The following is a 24803-nucleotide window of genomic DNA, read 5'->3' as shown; positions in this document are numbered from 1 at the left end:
GATCCAACACAGCAGCGAGAGTCCCGTTCACAGCGGAGCCAGCAGGAAACCATCCCAAGCGGAGGCGGATCAGCAGCGCAGAGATGTCCCCAGCCGATACACAGGCGAGCAGTACATGGCCACCGGATCGGACCGGACCCCCTCCACAAAGGAGAGTGGGACATAGAAGAAAAAGAAAAGAAACGGCAGATCAACTGGTCTAACAAGGGAGTCTATTTAAAGGCTAGAGTATACAAATGAGATTTAAGGTGAGACTTAAATGCTTCTACTGAGGTGGCATCTCGAACTGTTACCGGGAGGGCATTCCAGAGTACTGGAGCCCGAAATGAAAAAGCTCTACAGCCCGCAGACTTTTTTTGGGCTTTGGGAATCACTAATAAGTCGGAGTCCTTTGAAGGCAGATTTCTTGCCGGGACATATGGTACAATACAATCGGCAAGATAGGATGGAGCTAGACCGTGTAGTATTTTATACGTAAGTAGTAAAACCTTAAAGTCACATCTTAAGTGCACAGGAAGCCAGTGCAGGTGAGCCAGTACAGGTATATATGTATGTATATATGTATATAAAGGTATATACAGTACAGGCGTAATGTGATCAAACTTTGTTGTTCTTGTCAAAAGTCTAGCAGCCGCATTTTGTACCAACTGTAATCTTTTAATGCTAGACATGGGGAGACCCGAAAATAATACGTTACAGTAATCGAGGCGAGGCGTAACAAACGCATGGATAATGATCTCAGCGTCTTTAGTGGACAGAATGGAGCGAATAAAAACGGAATATAATCATTTGCAAATAAATAGACTGCAAAGACAAGATACTTAACGTTCCAACTGGAAAACTTTGTTATTTTTTGCAAAAAAAAGCTGGCACAAGTGGCAAAAAAGACTGAAAAAGTTGAGGAATGCGCATCAAACACTTATTTGGAACATCCCACAGGTGGACAGGCTAATTGGGAACAGGCGGGTGCCGTGATTGGGTATAAAAGCAGCTTCCATGAAATGCAGAGTCATTCACAAACAAGGACGGAGCGAGGGTGTGAAGTGAAGTGAATTATATTTATATAGCGCTTTTTCTCTAGTGACTCAAAGCGCTCTACATAGTGAAACCCAGTATCTAAGTTACATTCAAACCAGTTTGGGTGGCACTGGGAGCAAGGTGGGTAAAGTGTCTTGCCCAAGGACACAACGGCAGTGACTAGGATGGCGGAAGCGGGAATCGAACCTACGACCCTCAAGTTGCTGGCACGGCCACTCTACCAACCATGCTAAACCGCCGGTTCACCAATTTGTCGACAAATGCCTGACGAAATTGTTTAAGAACGATGTGTGTTGGCCCTGCGATGAGGTGGCGACTTGTCCAGGGTGTACCCCGCCTTCCGCCCGATTGTAGCTGAGATAGGCGGTAGAATAAGCGGTAGAAAATGGATGGATGGATGGATGTCTCAAAGAGCCACTGCAAGGAATTTAGGGATTTCACCAGCTACGGTGTGTAATATCATCACAAGATTGAGAGAATCTGGAGAAATCACAGCACGTAATCCATAACATTAGGGACCTTTGATCCCTCAGACGGTACTGCGTCAAAAAGCGACATCAGTGTGTGAAGGATATCACCACATGGGCTCAGGAATACTTCAGAAAACCATGGTCAGTAACTACAGTTCGTCGCTACATCTGTAAGTGCAAGTTAAAACTCTACTATGCGAAGCTAAAGCCATTGATCAACAACACCCAGAAACGCCGCCGGCTTCTCTGGGCCCGAGTTCATCTAAGATGGACTGATGCAAAATGGAAAAGTGTTCTGTGGTCTGACGAGTCCAAATCTCAAACTGTTTTTGGAAACTGTGGACGTTGTGTCCTTTCGGAACAAACAGGAAAAGAACCATCCGGATTGTTCCAGGCGAAAAGTTCAAAAGCCAGCATGTGTGATGGTATGGGGGTGCATTAGTGCCCAAGGCATGGGTAACTTACACATATGTGAAGGCACCATTAATGCTGAAAGGTACATACAGGTTTTGGAACTACATATGTCGCCATCCAAGCAACATTATCATGGACGCCCCTGCTTATTTCAGCAAGACAATGCCAAGCCACGTGTTACAACAGCATGGCTGCATAGTAAAAGATTGTGGGTACTAGACTGGCCTGCCTGTAGTCCAGACCTGTCTCCCATTGAAAATGTGTGGTGCATTATGAAGCCTAAAATACCACAGCGGAAACCCCGGACTGTTGAACAACTTAAGCAAGAATGGGAAAGAATTCCACTTGGTGGGTGCCATGATTGGGTATAAAAGCAGCTGCTATGAAATGCTCAGTCATTCACAAACAAGGACGGGGCGAGGGTCACCACTTTGTCAACAAATGCCTGACGAAATTGTTTAAGAACAACATGTCTCAACGAGCCGATGCAAGGAATTAAGGGATTTCACCAGCTATGGTGTATAATATCATCACAAGATTAAGAAAATCTGGAGAAATCACTGCACATAAGCCATAATATTAGGGACCTTCGATCCCTCAGACGGTACTGCATCAAAAAGCGACATCAGTGTGTGAAGGATATCACCACATGGGCTCAGGAATACTTCAGAAAACCATGTTCAGTAACTACAGTTTGTCGCTATATCTGTAAGTGCAAGTTAAAACTCTACTATGCAAAGCTAAAGCCATTTATCAACAACACCCAGAAACGCCGACGGCTTCTCTGGGCCCGAGTTCATCTAAGATGGACTGATGCAAAATGGAAAAGTGTTCTGTGGTCTGACGAGTCCACATCTCAATTTTTGGGGGGAAACTGTGGACGTCGTGTCCTCCGGAACAAAGAGGAAAAGAACCATCTGGATTGTTCTAGGCGCAAAGTTGAAAAGCCAGCATCTGTGATGGTATGGGGGTGTATTAGTGTCCAAGGCATGGGTAACGTATACATTTGTGAAGGCAACATTAATGTTGAAAGGTACATGCAGGTTTTGGAGCTACATATGTCGCCATCCAAGCAACATTATCATGGACGCCCCTGCTTATTTCAGCAAGACAATGCCAAGCCACGTGTTACAACAGCATGGCTGCATAGTAAAAGATTGTGGGTACTAGACTGGCCTGCCTGTAGTCCAGACCTGTCTCCCATTGAAAATGTGTGGTGCATTATGAAGCCTAAAATACCACAGCGGAAACCCCGGACTGTTGAACAACTTAAGCAAGAATGGGAAAGAATTCCACTTGGTGGGTGCCATGATTGGGTATAAAAGCAGCTTCCATGAAATGCTGAGTCATTCACAAACAAGGACGGGGCAAGGGTCACCACTTTGTCAACAAATGCCTGACGAAATTGTTTAAGAACAACATGTCTCAACGAGCCGATGCAAGGAATTAAGGGATTTCACCAGCTATGGTGTATAATATCATCACAAGATTAAGAAAATCTGGAGAAATCACTGCACATAAGCCATAATATTAGGGACCTTCGATCCCTCAGACGGTACTGCATCAAAAAGCGACATCAGTGTGTGAAGGATATCACCACATGGGCTCAGGAATACTTCAGAAAACCATGTTCAGTAACTACAGTTTGTCGCTATATCTGTAAGTGCAAGTTAAAACTCTACTATGCAAAGCTAAAGCCATTTATCAACAACACCCAGAAACGCCGCCGGCTTCTCTGGGCCCGAGTTCATCTAAGATGGACTGATGCAAAATGGAAAAGTGTTCTGTGGTCTGACGAGTCCACATCTCAATTTTTGGGGGGAAACTGTGGACGTCGTGTCCTCCGGAACAAAGAGGAAAAGAACCATCTGGATTGTTCTAGGCGCAAAGTTGAAAAGCCAGCATCTGTGATGGTATGGGGGTGTATTAGTGTCCAAGGCATGGGTAACGTATACATTTGTGAAGGCAACATTAATGTTGAAAGGTACATACAGGTTTTGGAGCTACATATGTCGCCATCCAAGCAACATTATCATGGACGCCCCTGCTTATTTCAGCAAGACAATGCCAAGCCACGTGTTACAACAGCATGGCTGCATAGTAAAAGATTGTGGGTACTAGACTGGCCTGCCTGTAGTCCAGACCTGTCTCCCATTGAAAATGTGTGGTGCATTATGAAGCCTAAAATACCGCAACGGAGACCCCGGACTGTTGAACAACTTAAGCTGTAAATCAAGAATGGGAAAGAATTCCACTTGGTGGGTGCCATGATTGGATATAAAAGCAGCTTACATGAAAATCTCAGTCATTCACAAACAACGACGGGGCGAGGGTCACCACTTTGTGAACACATGCGTGAGCAAATTGTCCAACGGTTTAAGAACAACATTTCTCAACGAGCCATTACAAGGAATGTAGGGATTTCACTATCTACGGTCGGTAATATCATCAAAAAGATTAAGAGAATCTGGAGAAATCACTGCACATAAGCGATATTACGGACCTTGGATCGCTCAGGCAGTACTGCATCAAAAAAGCGACATCAGTGTGTAAAGGGTATCACCACATGGGCTCGGGAACACTTCATAAAACAACTGTCAGCAACTACAGCTCGCCGCCACATCTGTAAGTGCAAGTTAAAACTTTACAATGCAAAGCCAAAGCCATGTATCAACAACACCCAGATACGTCGCTGGCTTTGCTCGACCTGAGCTCATCTTAGACGGACTGATGCAAAGTTGAAAACTGTTCTGTGGTCTGACGAGTCCACTTTTCAAATTTTTGGGGAGAAACTGAGAGCGTTGTGTCCTCCGGAACAAAGAGTGGAAAAGAATTACATTTTTTGTGGCCCCCTTTATTTAGAAAAGTACCGAAATATTTCCCGATACCAAAATATTGGTATGAAGACAACATTAACAGACAAAAACAGAATGGAAAATGACACAACATGTTACTTCATATGACAACAGGCTAATTAGGAGCCTTACTTACTACTAAAAGACAAGTTGTCTAGTATGTTTTCTAGGGGTGTAACGGTACGTGTATTCGTATTGAACCGTTTCGGTATTGCTAGCAGCGACCGGGCTACGATAAACTGACCATACCTCCTCTTTTCACCGGATATGTCCTCTTTTGTGGGGCTGTCCGGGTGGAGTTTTTTAAATGCCTCAAATGTCCGGCATTTTAAGTTAGAGTTGCGTGTATTTTCAATGTACGTTCGAGGTTAAAAAGGGGTTAAAAACAAAACAAATTGCAGCAGCATTCGTGAGGGAGGGGCAGAGACAGAGAGAGCGAGAGAGTTATGATAAACGCGCATGAGTCGCAAGGGTCTGCTTTTTACCCATAGATTTATCAGATTATATTTTTTATTATCTATAGCAGAGGTGCCAAAAGTGTGCCCCGGAAGTCATTTGCGGCCCACAGCTAATGTTTTAAAGGCCCACGGCACATTCTAAAAATACTATCAAAATAAACAAAAACATAACAAAAGTGAAATAAAAAAGCTTAAAAGTTAAATGTAATTTAGAAAAAGTTGCAATGTTGACTAATAAAACAAAGCTGTTTTTTTTTTCTTTAAAACTGTCATTGCTCAAAACATAATATTGAATCAAAATCAATGTTATTATGAATTATTGACCTCTTCAAGGTTCCCATTACTTCACATCAAATATTCCACTAGGGAAAATATTTTTGGTGGAATTTTTTGCAAATTTGGTAAATAAATAACTAAAATATGTATATTTTGTTGTTTTCTTACCGTACCAAAAATGAACCGAACCGAAATTTTTGTGTACCGTTACACCCCTAATGTTTACTTTTTTATTTAAGGACAAAATTGCAAAAACAAACATATTTTTAATACATCGAAATATTTTTTTGCTAAAATAAGGCCAATAATTACATGTTTTTGATGTCCCCTTTATTTAGAAAATATATAGAAAAGTGTGAATTATATTTATATAGCGCTTTTCTCTAGTGACTCAAAGCGCTTTACATAGTGAAACCCAATATCTAAGTTACATTTAAAGCAGTGTGGGTGGCACTGGGAGCAGGTGGGTAAAGTGTCTTGCCCGAGGACACAACGGCAGTGACTAGGATGGCGGAAGCGGGAATCGAACCTGCAACCCTCAAGTTGCTGGCACGGCCACTCTACCAACCGAGCTGTACCGAAAAGTATCGAAATACATTTTGGTACTGGTATGGGGACAACACCACAATACATACACTTACATCAGGGGCGTCCAAAGTTCGGCCCAGGGGACATTTTTTAACGGCCCTAGGGCACATTTTAAGAATACATTTGAAAAAAATTAAAAACATAAAAAGTGGTATAAAAGCGCAAACAGGTGAAATGTAACAAGAAATTGTTGCAATGCTTACTCTTATAACACAAAGCTGCCATGCAGGCTGTTTCTTTCTTTAAAAAAATAATAATGAATCAAAATCAATGTCATTTTGAATTATTGACCTATTCAAGGCTCCGATTACGTCACATTAAATATTCCACTTTGAGATATTTTTGGGGGGAAATGTTGCATATTTTATAAAAAAACTGAAGTTTTTTTTTTTTTTTTTTTTTTTTAAAGAAGGGCCTAAAACAAACAAAAAACATAAACAACAATAAAACTAATAATTGACGGATACATCTGAAGTGGATTTTGAGATTATTGTGCTAAAAGTAAACGGGAAAAAAAAATATATATATATTTTTTAACACTTTTGGATCCCCAAATATTTTAGTGTGATTTGTTTTTAAGTGTCATTGCACAAAAAATAATAATGAATCAAAATCAATGTCATTTTGAATTATTGACCTATTCAAGGCTCCGATTACGTTAAATATTCCACTTTGAGATATTTTTTGGGGGAAATGTTGCATATTTTATAAAAAAACTGAAGTTTTTTTTTTTTTTTTTTTCAAAGAAGGGCCTAAAACAAACAAAAAACATAAACAACAATAAAACTAATAATTGACGGATACATCTGAAGTGGATTTTGAGATTATTGTGCTAAAAGTAAACGGGAAAAAAATATATATATATTTTTTAACACTTTTGGATCCCCAAATATTTTAGTGTGATTTGTTTTTAAGTGTCATTGCACAAAAAATAATAATGAATCAAAATCAATGTCATTTTGAATTATTGACGTATTCAAGGCTCCGATTACGTCACATTAAATATTCCACTTTGAGATATTTTTGGAGGGAAATGTTGCATATTTTATTAAAAAAAACTGAGCTGTTTTTTTTTGTTTTTTTTTAAAGAAGGGCCTAAAAAAAACAAAAAACATAAACAACAATAAAACTAATAATTGACAGATAGATCTGAAGTTGATCTTGAGATTATTGTGCTAAAAGTAAACGGTAAAAAAAAAATATATATAATTTATTTTTTAACACTTTTGGATCCCCAATTATTTTAGTGTGATTTGTTTTTAAGTGTCATTGCTCAAAAAATAATAATGAATCAAAATCAATGTCATTTTGAATTATTGACCTATTCAAGGCTCCGATTAGGTTAAATATTCCACTTTGAGATATTTTTGGGGGGAAATGTTGCATATTTTATAAAAAAAATGAAGTTTTTTTTTGTTTTTTTAAAGAAGGGCCTAAAACAAACAAAAAACATAAACAACAATAAAACTAATAATTGACGGATAGATCTGAAGTTGATCTTGAGATTATTGTGCTAAAAGTAAACGGAAAAAAAATAATAATAATTTATTTTTTAACACTTTTGGATCCCCAAATATTTTGGTGTGATTTGTTTTTAAGTGTCATTGCACAAAAAATAATAATGAATCAAAATCAATGTCATTTTGAATTATTGACCTATTCAAGGCTCCGATTACGTCACATTAAATATTCCACTTTGAGATATTTTTGGGGGGGAAATGTTGCATATTTTATAAAAAAACTGAAGTTTTTTTTAAAGAAGGGCCTAAAACAAACAAAAAACATAAACAACAATAAAACTAATAATTGACGGATAGATCTGAAGTGGATTTTGAGATTATTGTGCTAAAAGTAAACGGAAAAAAATAATAATAATAATTTATTTTTTAACACTTTTGGATCCCCAAATATTTTGGTGTGATTTGTTTTTAAGTGTCATTGCACAAAAAATAATAATGAATCAAAATCAATGTCATTTTGAATTATTGACCTATTCAAGGCTCCGATTACGTCACATTAAATATTCCACTTTGAGATATTTTTTGGGGGAAATGTTGCATATTTTATAAAAAAAACTGAAGGTTTTTTTTGTTTTTTTTAAAGAAGGGCCTAAAAAAAACAAAAAACATAAACAACAATAAAACTAATAATTGACGGATAGATCTGAAGTGGATTTTGAGATTATTGTGCTAAAAGTAAACGGAAAAAAAAAAAATAATAATTTATTTTTTAACACTTTTGGATCCCCAAATATTTTGGTGTGATTTGTTTTTAAGTGTCATTGCACAAAAAATAATAATGAATCAAAATCAATGTCATTTTGAATTATTGACCTATTCAAGGCTCCGATTACGTTAAATATTACACTTTGAGATATTTTTTGGGGGAAATGTTGCATATTTTATAAAAAAAAACAGCTGTTTTTTTTTAAAGAAGGGCCTAAAACAAACAAAAAACATAAACAACAATAAAACTAATAATTGACGGATGGATCTGAAGTGGATTTTGAGATTATTGTGCTAAAAGTAAACGGTAAAAAAAATATATATATAATTTATTTTTTAACACTTTTGGATCCCCAATTATTTTAGTGTGATTTGTTTTTAAGTGTCATTGCTCAAAAAATAATAATGAATCAAAATCCAAAATTAAGGCTCCAATTATTATATAATCTCAAATATTCCACCTAAAAAAATGTTATTGGGTGAAAATATTGCATATTTTGTGTTTTTTCCATTTTTTTTTCCTAATGTTGATCTCGAGCAGGGGTCGGCAACCTAAAATGTTGAAAGAGCCATATTGGACCAAAAATACGAAAACAAATATGTCTGGAGCCGCAAAAAAAATAAAAGCCATATTACATACAGAGAGTGTCATGAGATATAAATTTAATCAAGAGGACTTAAAGAAAACCAAATGAGCTCCAATATAGCTACAAATGAGGCACCATGATGCAATATTTAGCATGTTAGCATCGATTAGCTTGCAGTGACCAAATATGTCTGATTAGCACACCACACAAGTCAATAACGTCAACAAAACTCACCTTTGTGCATTCATGCACAGCATTAAAAGTTTGGTGGACAAAATGAGACGGAAAAAGAAGTGGCATAAAACACGTCCTCGAAAGTAAACAAACTGGGCGGCATAGCTCGGTTGGTAGAGCGGCCGTGCCAGCAACTTGAGGGTTGCAGGTTCGATCCCCGCTTCCGCCATCCTAGTCACTGCCGTTGTGTCCTTGGGCAAGACACTTTACCCACCTGCTCCCAGTGCCACCCACACTGGTTTGAATGTAACTTAGATATTGGGTTTCACTATGTAAAGCGCTTTGAGTCACTAGAGAAAAGCGCTATATAAATATAATTCACTTCACACCACTGATTTAAAAAAATAAAAAATTAAAAATTAAAAAAACTACGGTGAGTTCAAGGACCAGCAAAATTAGTAGGACAAACGGCGCTCGCCAAATACTTGACTCAGTGAAGCATGTTTAATACAAACAGTGTGCTTTATAACAGCCCTGCGATGAGGTGGCGACTTGTCCAGGGTGTACCCCGCCTTCCGCCCGATTGTAGCTGAGATAGGCGCCAGCGCCCCCCGCGACCCCGAAAGGGAATAAGCGGTAGAAAATGGATGGATGGATGCTTTATAACAATTTGGGAGGTTTTGTGTCATGTTTGTCCTCCTACACAGAAACCATATTAAAACAAAAGAATTGCTTTTATCTCCTCATCTTTTTCCATTTTTCAAACATTTTTGAAAAAGCACCAGAGAGCCACTAGGGCGGCGCTAAAGGGCCGCATGCGGCTCCAGAGCCGCAGGTTGCCGACCTCTGATCTAGAGATTTAAAACTTGAATAATAATGAAAATAATAATAATAAATAATGACAGATTTTTTTTTTTTTTTTGGACCAAAACCCTTTGGGGTCCCCGGGGATCATAACTGAGTGAAGGGCTAAATGTGTATTTTTTATACATATATTGTATTGGTTTTTAAAATAAAAATTTGCTCTGATTTTTCAGTGTGCGGCCCTCAGTGGAAAAAGTTTGGACACCCCTGACTTACACTAATCAGATTACTGAATGCAAAATAAATAAAAAAAATGTGTTGAATGAAGTAATTTGTTTATTCCAAGCCAAAATGTAATCCTGGAGTCAGCCAGGAACACGTACTGAGTGACCCCACCCTGACTCAGCACAACACACGGTCCATTCTACGGACCTCAAAACTCGGCCACTCCTTCGAATTTTTATTTTTTTTCAGAACTCCTCTTTGACTGAATTTTAAGTAAAACTTTTTGAAATGTGCAGTCAAAAAGTCATGAAATAATTGCACTATATTAAAGTCCTACTAAAACCCACTACTACCCACCACACAGTCTGATAGTTATACATCAATGATGAAATATTAACATTGCAACACATGCCAATACGGCCTTTTTAGTTTACTAAATTGCAATTTTAAATTCCGCGCGGAAGTATCATGCTAAAACGTCGCGGTATGACGTCACGCATTGTAGAAGACATTTTGGTCACAGCTATAAATCGTCTCTTATCATCGCATAATTACACAGTATAATGGACATCTGTGTTGCTGAATTTTTGCAATTTTTTTTTATTAATAATGGATACGTCAAAGAAGAAAGACGTAGGTGGGAAGCGGTGTATTGCGGCCGCCTTTAGCAACACAAACACAGCCGGTGTTTCCTTGTTTACATTCCCGAAAGATGGAACAGAGCGGTCAAGCGAACATGGTTCCCTACTACATGTCAACCGGCAGGTTTTGGTTAGAAAATTGTGGTAATAAGTCGGCTCTTGCCGTGGACATGAGCGGAGAGCTTGCGTCGTTCCTCCTGCACCTGTCAAAGAGGCAGCTGCGGACTCCCTAGCCTCCTCCTACCGGCCGCCCCCGACCGTCGGATAATTCCACCGTGGAGAAGGGAAAAAAAAAAATCTCAGCCTTCGCCTTGTCGAGAAACGTGGCTCCCCTGGAAGACACTGGCGGTCACCACACCCTTCCGACTTTCAGGTTGTACAGGTACGACCATATAATCTCACTAAAACACTACTAACACAATAAGCAGATAAGGGATTTTCCAGAAATATCCTAGTAAATGTGTCTAATAACATTTGAATGTTTCTGCCGTCTAGTTTTTTTTTTTTAGTCCTTCACTCTCACTTTCCTCATCCACGAATCTTCCATCCTCGCTCAAATTAATGGGGAAATCGTCGCTTTCTCGGTCCGAATCGCTCTCGCTGCTGGTGGCCATGATTGTAAACAATGTGAGGATGTGAGGAGCTCCACAACCCGTGACGTCACACGCACACATCGTCTGCTACTTCCGATACAGGCAAGGCTTTTTTTATTAGCGACCAAAAGTTGCGAACTTTATCGTGGATGTTCTCTACTAAATCCTTTCAGCAAAAATACGGCAATACCGGAGAAAAGCTGAGCTTGTGCCGTCCATAGCTGCCGTCGACTCCCCTGAGACACTGCGCGTCAACACACCCGTGGACACACCCTTCCGACTATCAGGTACTATTTAACTCTCTAAAACACTAGCAACAAAATAAAAAGATAAAGGATTTCCCAGAGTTATCTTCGTAAATGTCTGTAAAAACATCGGAATCCGTCCCAATGCAATCGCCTTTTTTTTTTACTTTTTTTTTTCTAGTCCGTCGCTATCAATATCTTCAAACACGAATCTTTCATCCTCGCTCAAATTAATGGGGAAATTGTCGTTTTCTCGGTCCGAATAGCACTTTTTGTATGAGGCTCCCATTAAAAACAATGTGAATATGTGAGGAGCCATCAAACATGTGATGTCATCGTCTGCGACTTCCGTTAAAGGCAAGGCTTTTTTGTCAGCGCCAAAAGTTGCGAACTTTATCGTGGATGTTCTCTACTAAATCCTTTCAGCAAAAATACGGCAATATCGCGAAAATGATCGAGTATGACACATAGAATGGACCTGCTATCCCCGTTTGAATAAGAAAATCTCATTTCAGTAGGCCTTTAAATATTTTAGACAAGTATTCATCCACCTGTGCCTCGTGTCACCTTCCCCGCGAGCAGAACTGCAGTAGAATTGTCTAATATTATCCGCCACATATGCACATGAAACCAGGTTACTGAGGGAAATCGAGTTAAGGCAGGAAAGCGGGAAAACACATTTACATGATGCTAGGCAACAAATGAAATAGTGCGTGGATGCAGCTGGTAAGTAATCACTGTCATCATAGTCAGGCAACCTTTCATTTTTGCTTCTATTTGTGATGCATCAATGGGAGACATCATCGGTTCCGTTTTTAAGTTCACAGTATTGGACTGATACTCAAAAGCACATTCTCAGTTGGTAGAAGTTCAGTAGAAGCATTTAAGTCTCACCTTAAAACTCATTTGTATACTCTAGCCTTTAAATAGACTCCCTTTTTAGACCAGTTGATCTGCCGTTTCTTTTCTTTTTCTTCTATGTCCCACTCTCCCCTGTGGAGGGGGTCCGGTCCGATCCGGTGGCCATGTACTACTTGCCTGTGTATCGGCTGGGGACATCTCTGCGCTGCTGATCCGCCTCCGCTTGGGATGGTTTCCTGCTGGCTCCGCTGTGAACGGGACTCTCGCTGCTGTGTTGGATCCGCTTTGGACTGGACTTTCGCGACTGTGTTGGATCCATTATGGATTGAACTTTCACAGTATCATGTTAGACCCGCTCGACATCCATTGCTTTCCTCCTCTCCAAGGTTCTCATAGTCATCATTGTCACCGACGTCCCACTGGGTGTGAGTTTTCCTTGCCCTTATGTGGGCCTACCGAGGATGTCGTGGTGGTTTGTGCAGCCCTTTGAGACACTAGTGATTTAGGGCTATATAAGTAAACATTGATTGATTGATTGATAGAGCGGCCGTGCCAGCAACTTGAGGGTTGCAGGTTCGATTCCCGCTTGTGCCATCCTAGTTACTGCCGCTGTGTCCTTGGGCAAGACACTTTACCCACCTGCTCCCAGTGCCACCACCAATGGTTTAAATGTAGCTTAGATATTGGGTGTCACTATGTAAAGCGCTTTGAGTCACTTGAGAAAAAGCGCTATATAAATATAATTCACTTCACTTCACTATTTATTGCAACACAACGCAGTTTTTATTCAAGTCGGGACTTTTAATGGGGTTGTTTTACAAAGACATTTCTACAGTGTGAGTTGTGTTCTTGTAAAATTAAGGCAGGGGTCGGTAACCCAAAATGTTGAATATCGGACCAAAAATACAAAAAAATATATGCCTGGAGCCGCAAAAAGTGATAAATGATTCTCGGGCGCTGCCCCCTCTGCTGCCCACTGCTCCCCTCACCTCCCAGGGGGTGATCAAGGGTGATGGGTCAAATGCAGAGAATAATTTCGACACCCGAACGCCTCCCTAGGGATGTGTTTAGGGCACGTCCAACCGGTAGGAGGCCACGGGGAAGACCCAGGACACGTTGGGAAGACTATGTCTCCCGGCTGGCCTGGGAACGCCTCGGGATCCCCAGGAAAAGCTAGACGAAGTGGCTGGGGAGAGGGAAGTCTGGGCTTCCCTGCTTAGGCTGCTGCCCCCGCGACCCGACCTCGGATAAGCGGAAGATGATGGATGGATGGATGGATGGAATTTCGCCACATCTAGTAGGAGGCCACGGGGAAGACCCAGGACACGTTGGGAAGACTATGTCTCCCGGCTGGCCTGGGAACGCCTCGGGATCCCCCGGGAAGAGCTAGACGAAGTGGCTGGGGAGAGGGAAGTCTGGGCTTCTCTGCTTAGGCTGTTGCCCCCGCGACCCGACCTCGGATAAGCGAAAGATGATGGATGGATGGATGGATAGTATGTGTGTGACAACCATTGGTACTTTAACCTTTTTTTTTTTTAAACTTTAATATAACATACATCCATAAACGTGGATGCATATGCAAAACTGCAATATGTTTATCTGTACAGTTTTTTCAAATCTGCACCTTATTGCTCTTTTATCCTGCACTACTATGAGCTAATTCAACGAAATTTCATTCTAATCTGTAATGTAAAGTTTAAATTTCCTTCCATTTTCTACCGCTTATTCCCTTGTAGAGGTGGCGGGGGGCGCTGGCGCCTATCTCAGCTACAATCGGACGGAAGGCGGGGTATACCCTGGACAAGTCGCCACCTCATCGCAGGGCCAACACAGATAGACAGACAACATTCACACACTAGGGCCAATTTAGTGTTGCCAATCAACCTATCCCCAGGTGCATGTCTTTGGAAGTGGGAGGAAGCCGGAGTACCCGGAGGGAACCCACGCATTCACGGGGAGAACATGCAAACTCCACACAGAAAGATCCCGAGCCTGGATTTGAACCCAGGACTGCAGGAACTTTGTATTGTGAGGCAGACGCACTAACCCCTCTGCCACCGTGAAGCCCAAGTTTAAATTTGAATGACAATAAAAGAAAGTCCAAGTCTAACATTGTTACTGTTCAAAGTGCGTGTAATATTATAGCGGCCAAACATCTGCTTTGTTTTTGACACATACTTAGACCTACTACGTTACTGTATTTCAATGTTGGTCATTCTGGTAAAACTTGTAAAAATTGGAACACGCCTTCAGGAGACTGACAAACATCCATCCATTTTCTACTGCTTATTCCCTTTTGGGGTGGCGGAGGGCGCTGGCGCCTATCTCAGCTACAATCGGGCGGAAGGCGGGGTACACCCTGGACAAGTCGCCACCTCATCGCAAGGCCAACACAGATAGACAGACAAACATATGTCTGTAAAAATTTGAGCAAGATTGATTCAATCAATCAATCAATCAATGTTTACTTATATAGCCCTAAATCACTAGTGTCTCAAAGGGCTGCACAAACCACTACGACATCCTCGGTAGGCCCACATAAGGGCAAGGAAAACTCACACCCAGTGGGACGTCGGTGACAATGATGACTATGAGAACCTTGGAGAGGAGGAAAGCAATGGATGTCGAGCGGGTCTAACATGATACTGTGAAAGATCAATCCATATTGGATCCAACACAGTTGCGAGAGTCCAGTCCAAAGCGGATCCAACACAGCAGCGAGAGTCCCGTTCACAGCGGAGCCAGCAGGAAACCATCCCAAGCGGAGGCGGATCAGCAGCGCAGAGATGTCCCCAGCCGATACACAGGCGAGCAGTACATGGCCACCGGATCGGACCGGACCCCCTCCACAAGGGAGAGTGGGACATAGAAGAAAAAGAAAAGAAACGGCAGATCAACTGGTCTAAAAAGGGAGTCTATTTAAAGGCTAGAGTATAAATGAGTTTTAAGGTGAGACTTAAATGCTTCTACTGAGGTGGCATCTCGAACTGTTACCGGGAGGGCATTCCAGAGTACTGGAGCCCGAAATGAAAAAGCTCTATAGCCGCCATCAATCCAAACATCTTTGCAAAGGCACTGGCGGGGTTTGGATTTTTTAATTTTTTTTATTTTTTTTTGGGTAACACGGCAGCACAGACTTGATGTGTCGTCAGTCATCTGCAGGCTAATTTGTCTTTGAGGCACACCAGGACACCCGCATTAAAAACAAAGAGAAGACATGTTTACCAGTCATGCATATGAGCCTGGAAAGAGACTCGCATGCTGATTGCTCTGATTTACTCAACTAAAACAGCTGCTGGTAGGCAACCTGAATCCCTGCTATCCGGCGTGAAAAGAATACCCGGTGATTTTTGTTAATCATCACTTTGTGGACGTATCATACATTTCAAGCCATCAGTGATGATACGCAGTGATTTTCAAGTATTGAAAATAAAAAAAACTAACATCCCACAAACAAAATACTCCAAAAAGAAACTAGAATACCACTCAATTTGAATTTCTACAAACCCTGTTTCCATATGAGTTGGGAAACTGTGTTAGATGTAAATATAAACAGAATACAATGATTTGCAAATCATTTTCAACCCATATTCAGTTGAATATGCTACAAAGACAACATATTTGATGTTCAAACTGATAAAACTTTTTTTGTTGTTGCAAAAACCGACATCAATCTCTAAAGGATATCACCACATGGGCTCAGGAACACTTCAGAAAACCACTGTCGCTAAATACAGTTTGTCGCTACATCTGTAAGTGCGAGTTAAAGCTCTACTAGGCAAAGCGAAAACCATTTATCAACAACATCCAGAAACGCCGCCGGCTTCTCGGGGCCCGATATCATCTGGGATGGACTGATGCAAAGTGGAAAAGTGTTCTGTGGTCTGACGAGTCCACATTTCAAATTTGATGTATTCAACATTGTGTCATCCGGACCAAAGGGGAAGCGAACAACCCAGACTGTTATCGACGCAAAGTTGAAAAGCCAGCATCTGTGATGGTATGGGGGTGCATTAGTGCCCAAGGCATGGGTAACTTACACATCTGTGAAGGCACCATTAATGCTGAAAGGTACATACAGGTCTTTGAAGAACATATGCTGCCATCTAAGCGCCGTCTTTTTCATGGACGCCCCTGCTTATTTCAGCAAGAAAATGCCAAGCCACATTCAGCACGTGTTACAACAGCGTGGCTTCGTAAAAAAAGAGTGCGGGTATTTTCCTGGCCCGCCGGCAGTCCAGACTTGTCTCCCAACGAAAATGTGTGGCGCATTATGAAGCGTAAAATACCACAGCGGAGACCCCGGACTGTATTATCTTTAGATCATTCGAACTTGAGTTATCTTGATACTATTTTTTCACTTCCTATCTGATACTGATATTGTAGCCTGGCGTATTGGCTGGTAGCAATATTGATCTGATACGGTACTCGCATTACTTTGTAGTGTGCAATGGAACATTTTGTCAGGACTTTGACTTGGATTGATTTTGCTTCTTCGATGCAGAGGGAATTTGGAACGAGCCAGGCGTGAATTAAGGTACATGATTAATTCATTTATATACTATAATAAAAAAAAGCAAACAAAGGGCGCTCACAAGGAGGTTTGAATACTAGTCTTCAAAATACAAACTTGAAACAAAAACACTTGCTCGATGGCATGAATAACAATGAACTATAAACTAAAACAGCACGATGGCATTGCTATGATCAACAAAAAAACAACACACTTACTGGGACCAAACAAAGGGGCAAGAAAGCAAGGTGCGTGGCAGGTGATCGAGGGCATGAAGGTAGCATGTAGCAAGTGGTACAGCAAGTAAGCAGCATGCATTAGCAAAAGTTCCCAGGCCGAGGAACAGAAAACAAATGAATTAAATAGTGACTGTGATAATGAGAAACAGGTGTGGGACTGAGGACAGGGGGCGTGACTTGGAGATCAGGTGGAACCTAATGCGTAACTATGGAAACAAACAAAACCAGGAAGTGCAAAACGGGAAACAAGAGTCCAAAAACAAAACATAAACATGATCAAACATAAAACTGATTTACAGGCGTGACACATTTAAAGTTTTGGTGTTCTTTACTAGCGTCACCTTGCAGTTTACACATATCTCTTATGTGTGACTGCCATCTACTGGTCACACTTATCATTACACCGTGGACCATATAAAATAGTTTCAAGGTCGGTAAGCACAACCACTGACTGTATTAGATTAAAAACCAAGGGGAATAGCACTGAGAAGTAGCCTTGTTGGGCATAATGGTGTCAGGCTTGCCACTGACAGTTTGTTTGTGTTTTAGTTTTTCCTCTGTGTGTTTAGTATTTCCTTTCCTTAGTTCCTGTCAGCACTCTTATTTTGGTTCAGCTTCCTGTTTGTCTCCCTAAGTGCTTTGTTTCCCTTCACCTGTGGCTGATTCGCACCTGGCCACACCTGGTGTCAATCAGCCCAGTCCTATTTGTACCTGCTTTGTCTTCCAGTCAGTGCTGGATTATTGATTTGTCGATGTCACTTCTTGTCGCTCCTGTCGGGTCGTACCTTGTCGCGTCTATATTCGTTTAATGTTTGTAGCTTATTGTTTTTTGTTCCCCGCTTCCAGTTTGTTCTTTCATTTTACAAGTACGACTTCTGTGTAACTTTTATGGACAGAAATTCTAGGCGCAGTCAAGGCGTTAAGGGGTTCCGGTTTGGTAGCCGCAGGATTAGGTCTCTGCTTTTTGCAGATGATGTGGTCCTGATGGCTTCATCTGACCGGGATCTTCAGGTCTCGCTGGATCGGTTCGCAGCCCAGTGTGAAGCGACCGGAATGAGAATCAGCACCTCCAAGTCCGAGTCCATGGTTCTCACCCGGAAAAGGGTGGAATGCCATCTCCGGGTTGGGGAGGAGACCCTGCCCCAAGTGGAGGAGTTCAAGTACCTAGGAGTCTTGTTCACGAGTGAGGGAAAAGTGGATCATGAGATCGACAGGCGGATCGGTGCGGCGTCTTCAGTAATGCGGACGTTGTACCGATCCGTTGTGGTGAAGAAGGAGCTGAGCCGGAAGGTAAAGCTCTCAATTTACCGGTCGATCTACGTTCCGATCCTCACCTATGGTCATGAGCTTTGGGTCATGACCGAAAGGATAAGATCACGGGTACAAGCGGCCCAAATGAGTTTCCTGCTCTCCCTTAGAGATAGGGTGAGAAGCTCTGGCATCCGGGAGGAACTCAAAGTAAAGCCGCTGCTCCTTCACATGGAGAGGAGCCAGATGAGGTGGTTCGGGCATCTAGTCAGGATGCCACCCGAACGCCTCCCTAGGAAGGTGTTTAGGGCACGTCCAACCGGTAGGAGGCCACGGGGAAGACCCAGGACACGTTGGGAAGACTATGTCTCCCGGCTGGCCTGGGAACGCCTCGGGATCCCCCGGGAAGAGCTAGACGAAGTGGCTGGGGAGAGGGAAGTCTGGGTTTCCCTGCTTAGGCTGTTGCCCCCACGACCCGACCTCGGATGAGCGGAAGATGATGGATGGATGGATGGACTTCTGTTTTCCTGCTCGCTACCCGCTAGCTTCCACGCTAGGCCCCTTTTTTTTGTTTTTGCTAGCTTCCATGCTAAGTCTCCTTTTTGTTTTCTAGCTCCCATGCTAGCTCTCTTAGTTTGCTATCCCTTTTGTTTGTTCCTGTTTTAGTATTTTTATTAAATCATGTGTTCTCACTCCATGCCTGCCTCCATCTCTGCATCTTGGGGTTCGCCAACAACTTACTTTGACAAATAGCTCCGGGCTAATGAAAGAATCCGGACCATTATAAACTGTAGCCTGGGTAATACATATTGTGTAGTACAGCCCTATAGATATCATAGTTCTGTGATAGGGGAAAACATATGCTCTGTCAGCATACTGCATAATTGGTCAAACGCTTCACCGTGATTAGCTAAGGTCAACAGGTTTGACATTTTAGTGCTCTTAACAGCTGAATACCCTCGGCTTTTTGTGGACACACCCGTCAGCAAGCGGAAGAATGTGTCTTTTTCAGAGCAGAGGCAGTCTAAAAAAAAAAAACTAAAAAAAAATGTCATTCCTGTCCATCATTAGCCAAGCAGGCCAACGTAGAGCCTCATTAGGCAAGGTAGAACATATAGTAGAAACTGTTCTGTCTACAATGGGTATGACTTGTTCGACAAGGCCACCTCTGCTTAACAAACGTAGTGTCTATCTATAAAAAAAAACATCCTAGAAAACTTGCACTATTCTACACACATTAACAAATCCATTGAGTTCCATTGATGTTCACTTCAAAATGACAAAGGGTCAAGCTGCAGGCAAACATGACTCTATATTCACATCGTGCAACCAAAAGTAAAAAAACAAAACAAAAAAAAACCAGCCACTAACACAAACCCCGTTTCCATATGAGTTGGGAAATTGTGTTAGATGTAAATATAAACGGAATACAATGATGACATCATACGCAAATACGGTGTTAGCTTTCACTGTTATGCTGATGACACCCAACTCTACATGCCCCTAAAGCTGACCAACACGCCGGATTGTAGTCAGCTGGAGGCGTGTCTTAATGAAATTAAACAATGGATGTCCGATAACTTTTTGCAACTCAACACCAAAAAAACGGAAATGCTGATTATCGGTCCTGCTAGACACCGAACTCTATTTAATAATACAACTCTAACATTTGACAACCAAACAATTAAACAAGGCGACACGGTAAAGAATCTGGGTATCATCTTTGACCCAACTCTCTCCTTTGAGGCGCACATTAAAAGCGTTACTAAAACGGCCTTCTTTCATCTCCGCAATATCGATAAAATTCGCTCCATTCTGTCCACTAAAGACGCTGAGATCATTATCCATGCGTTTGTTACGTCTCGCCTCGATTACTGTAACGTATTATTTTCGGGTCTCCCCATGTCTAGCATTAAAAGATTACAGTTGGTACAAAATGCGGCTGCTAGACTTTTGACAAGAACAAGAAAGTTTGATCACATTACACCTGTACTGGCTCACCTGCACTGGCTTCCTGTGCACTTAAGATGTGACTTTAAGGTTTTACTACTTACGTATAAAATACTACACGGTCTAGCTCCATCCTATCTTGCCGATTGTATTGTACCATATGTCCCGGCAAGAAATCTGTGTTCAAAGGACTCCGGCTTATTAGTGATTCCTAGAGCCCAAAAAAAGTCTGCGGGCTATAGAGCGTTTTCCGTTCGGGCTCCAGTACTCTGGAATGCCCTCCCGGTAACAGTTTGAGATGCTACCTCAGTAGAAGCATTTAAGTCTCACCTTAAAACTCATCTGTATACTCTAGCCTTTAAATAGACCTCCTTTTTAGACCAGTTGATCTGCCGCTTCTTTTCTTTTTCTCCTATGTCCCTTGTGGAGGGGGTCCGGTCCGATGACCATGGATGAAGTACTGGCTGTCCAGAGTCGGAACCCAGGATGGACCGCTCGTCAGGACCCAGGATGGACCGCTCGCCTGTGTATCGGTTGGGGACATCTCTACGCTGCTGATCCGCCTCCGCTTGGGATGGTTTCCTGTGGACGGGACTCTCGCTGCTGTCTTGGATCCGCTTTGAAATGAACTCTCGCGGCTGTGTTGGAGCCACTATGGATTGAACTTTCACAGTATCATGTTAGACCCGCTCGACATCCATTGCTTTCGGTCCCCTAGAGGGGGGGGGGGGGTTGCCCACATCTGAGGTCCTCTCCAAGGTTTCTCATAGTCAGCATTGTCACTGGCGTCCCACTGGATGTGAATTCTCCCTGCCCACTGGGTGTGAGTTTTCCTTGCCCTTTTGTGGGTTCTTCCGAGGATGTCGTAGTCGTAATGATTTGTGCAGTCCTTTGAGACATTTGTGATTTGGGGCTATAGAAAATAAACATTGATTGAGGTGTGCAGGCTAATTGGCAACAGGTGAGTGGCATGATTGGGTATAAAAGCAGCTTCCCAAAAAATGCTCAGTCTTTCACCAGGGTATCTGCAGGTTTCAGCAAGTCAAATTTAAGACTTTTTAAGACCTTTTTAATGCCACCTTGAATGAAATTCAAGACCGAAAAAAATAATAAAAAAATCTATAAATATAAGCGATGGTTGGGGATCCCACTGTACTACAACCTCAATGACAATCAGTCAAGTTTACTTTTTGTATGTTTATTAATAAACAAACTGATAAGCACCAGCTTATCAAAAATCTTGAGAGATCCAAAAACTTGGACATCCAAAACAAACAAACCAACACCAACGCCAGTAAAAACATAATAACCGAGGTGAGGGTTAAAATAAATTACATTTGGTCAATAATAGTGCAATAGTAGTGCAAAACAGTATTATAACAACAACAAAACACTGAACACACACTCAAATGAGCCTCAGTTGAGCTTCAGCTGGCTGTTCTCATTCACGAGTTCAGCCTCTGTTTTTTCAGCTCACTCATTTTTTCTTCGTATCTCTCGAAGAGATACAAAGAAAAAATGAGTGAGCTGAAATCACTCACTTTTACTCAACGACGTGCCCCGAAAACAAAACACACCAAAAAAACTGGCCCGACAATTTAAGACCATTGAGTACTGAGTTTAAGACCTTTTTAGGAATTTCTAATAAATGTAAAACTTTTTAAGGCCTTAATTTTAGATACATGAATTTAAGACTTTTTAAGACTTCGTGCCGTAACTTTTACTCAAAGACGTGCCCCGAAAAAAAACACAAAAATAACTGGCCCGACAATTTAAGACCATTGATTACTGAGTTTAAGACCATTTTAGGAATTTCTAATAAATTTTAAGGCCTTGATTTTAGATACATGAATTTAAGACTTTTTAAGGATCTGCAGATACCCTGTTCAGAAGAAAGGATGGGGCGAGGTACACCCCTTTGTCCACAACTGCGTGAGCAAATAGTCAAACAGTTTAAGAACAACCTTTCTCAAAGTGCAATTGCAAGAAATTGAGGGATTTCAACATCTACGCTCCATAATATCATCAAAAGGTTCAGAGAATCCGGAGAAATCATTCCACGTAAGCGACATGGCCGGAAACCAACATTGAATGACCGTGACCTTTGATCCCTCGGACGGCACTGTATCAAAAACCGACATCAATCTCTAAAGGATATCACCACATAGGCTCGGGATCACTTCAGAAAACCACCGTCACTAAATAAAGTTTGTCGCGAAATCAATCTCTAAAGTATATCATGGCAGCTCCCGCCATCAGTGTGTGAATGTGTGTGTGAATGGGCGAATGTGGAAATACTGTAAAAGGGGTAGAAAAGCGCTATACAAGTACAACCCATTTTCCATTTTACCATCACCACATGGGCTCAGGAACACTTCAGAAAACCACTGTCACTAAATACAGTTGGTCGCTACATCTGTAAGTGCAAGTTAAAGCTCTACTATGCAAAGCGAAAGCCATTTATCAACAACATCCAGAAACGCTGCCGGCTTCTCTGGGCCCGAGATCATCTAACATGGACTGATGCAAAGTGGAAAAGTGCTCTGTGGTCTGAGGAGTCCACATTTCAAATTGTTTTTGGAAATATTCGACATCGTGTCATCCGGACCTAAGAGAAGCGAACCATCCAGACTGTTATCGACGCAAAGTTGCAAAGCCAGCATGTGTGATGGTATGGGGGTGCATTAGTGCCCAAGGCATGGGTAACTTACACATCTGTGAAGGCACCATTAATGCTGAAAGGTACATACAGGTTTTGGAACCACATATGCTGCCATCTAAGCGCCGTGTTTTTCATGGACGCCCCTGCTTATTTCAGCAAGACAATGCCAAGCCACATTCAGCACGTGTTACAACAGCGTGGCTTCGTAAAAAAAAGAGTGTGGGTATTTACCTGGCTCGCCTACAGTCCACACCTGTCTCAAATAGAAAATGTGTGGCGCATTATGAAGCGTAAAATACGACAGCGGAGACCCCGGACTGTTGAAGGACTGAAGCTCTACATAAAACAAGAATGGGAAAGAATTCCACTTTCAAAGCGTCAACAATCAGTTTCCTCAGTTCCCAAACGTTTATTAAGTGTTGTTAAACGAAAAGGTGATGTAACACAGTGGTGAACATGCCCTTTCCCAACTACTTTGGCACGTGTTGCAGCCATGAAATAAAAAAAATAAATAAATAAAGTTTATGAGTTTGAACATCAGATATCTTGTCCTTGTAGTGCATTCAACTGAATATGGGTTGAAAATGATTGTATTCTGTTTATATTTACATCTAACACAATTTCCCAACTCATATGGAAACGGGGTTTGTAGGTGCAGACATTGATTATTCACACTTATTTCCCCAACACAACCTTTCAAAGATGTGACAGGGTGCACCAGCTTTCTCGCACATAATGCGCTTTGACAGACTACGTAAATTATGCTTACTGGATGTAAATCCCTTAAATAGAATCCGAATTTGAGTTACAGTGATGCACTTCATTCTGTCTTATGTCATTAGGAGAATCCATCGAAACACTGTCATGCTTTCCCGGACACAGATCATTTATGTGCGGAGGAGGACATTTGGAGATTAAATAATAAAATAAAGCCAGGTTATTGGAGATACAAGACGATGATGAATAGAAGATGAGTAAACACAACTCATACGCAAATACGGTGTTAGCTTTCACTGTTATGCTGATGACACCCAACTCTACATGCCCCTAAAGCTGACCAACACGCCGGATTGTAGTCAGCTGGAGGCGTGTCTTAATGAAATTAAACAATGGATGTCCGCTAACTTTTTGCAACTCAACGCCAAAAAAACGGAAATGCTGATTATCGGTCCTGCTAGACACCGAACTCTATTTAATAATACAACTCTAACATTTGACAACCAAACAATTAAACAAGGCGACACGGTAAAGAATCTGGGTATTATCTTCGACCCAACTCTCTCCTTTGAGTCACACATTAAAAGCGTTACTAAAACGGCCTTCTTTCATCTCCGCAACATCGCTAAAATTCGCTCCATTCTGTCCACTAAAGACGCTGAGATCATTATCCATGCGTTTGTTACGTCTCGCCTCGACTACTGTAACGTATTATTTTCGGGTCTCCCCATGTCTAGCATTAAAAGATTACAGTTGGTACAAAATGCGGCTGCTAGACTTTTGACAAGAACAAGAAAGTTTGATCACATTACGCCTGTACTGTATATACCTTTATATACATATATACATACATATATACCTATACTGGCTCACCTGCACTGGCTTCCTGTGCACTTAAGATGTGACTTTAAGGTTTTACTACTTACGTATAAAATACTACACGGTCTAACTCCATCCTATCTTGCCGATTGTATTGTACCATATGTCCCGGCAAGAAATCTGCGTTCAAAGGACTCCGGC

General features: G+C 41.6%; 1 protein-coding gene across 1 annotated transcript in view; it reads right to left on the bottom strand.

The window, feature by feature from the left end:
* LOC133537889 (plakophilin-4-like) overlaps positions 1 to 24803 on the bottom strand; it is a 280220-nt gene that overhangs the window by 213616 nt on the left and 41801 nt on the right. The window lies entirely within an intron of this gene.

The sequence above is a fragment of the Nerophis ophidion genome, linkage group LG19 (assembly GCF_033978795.1).
Source record: "Nerophis ophidion isolate RoL-2023_Sa linkage group LG19, RoL_Noph_v1.0, whole genome shotgun sequence".
NCBI classification, from domain to species: Eukaryota; Metazoa; Chordata; class Actinopteri; order Syngnathiformes; family Syngnathidae; genus Nerophis; species Nerophis ophidion.
Note: the sequence above shows the minus strand (reverse complement) of the source record. Positions and strands in the feature narration are given on the sequence as shown.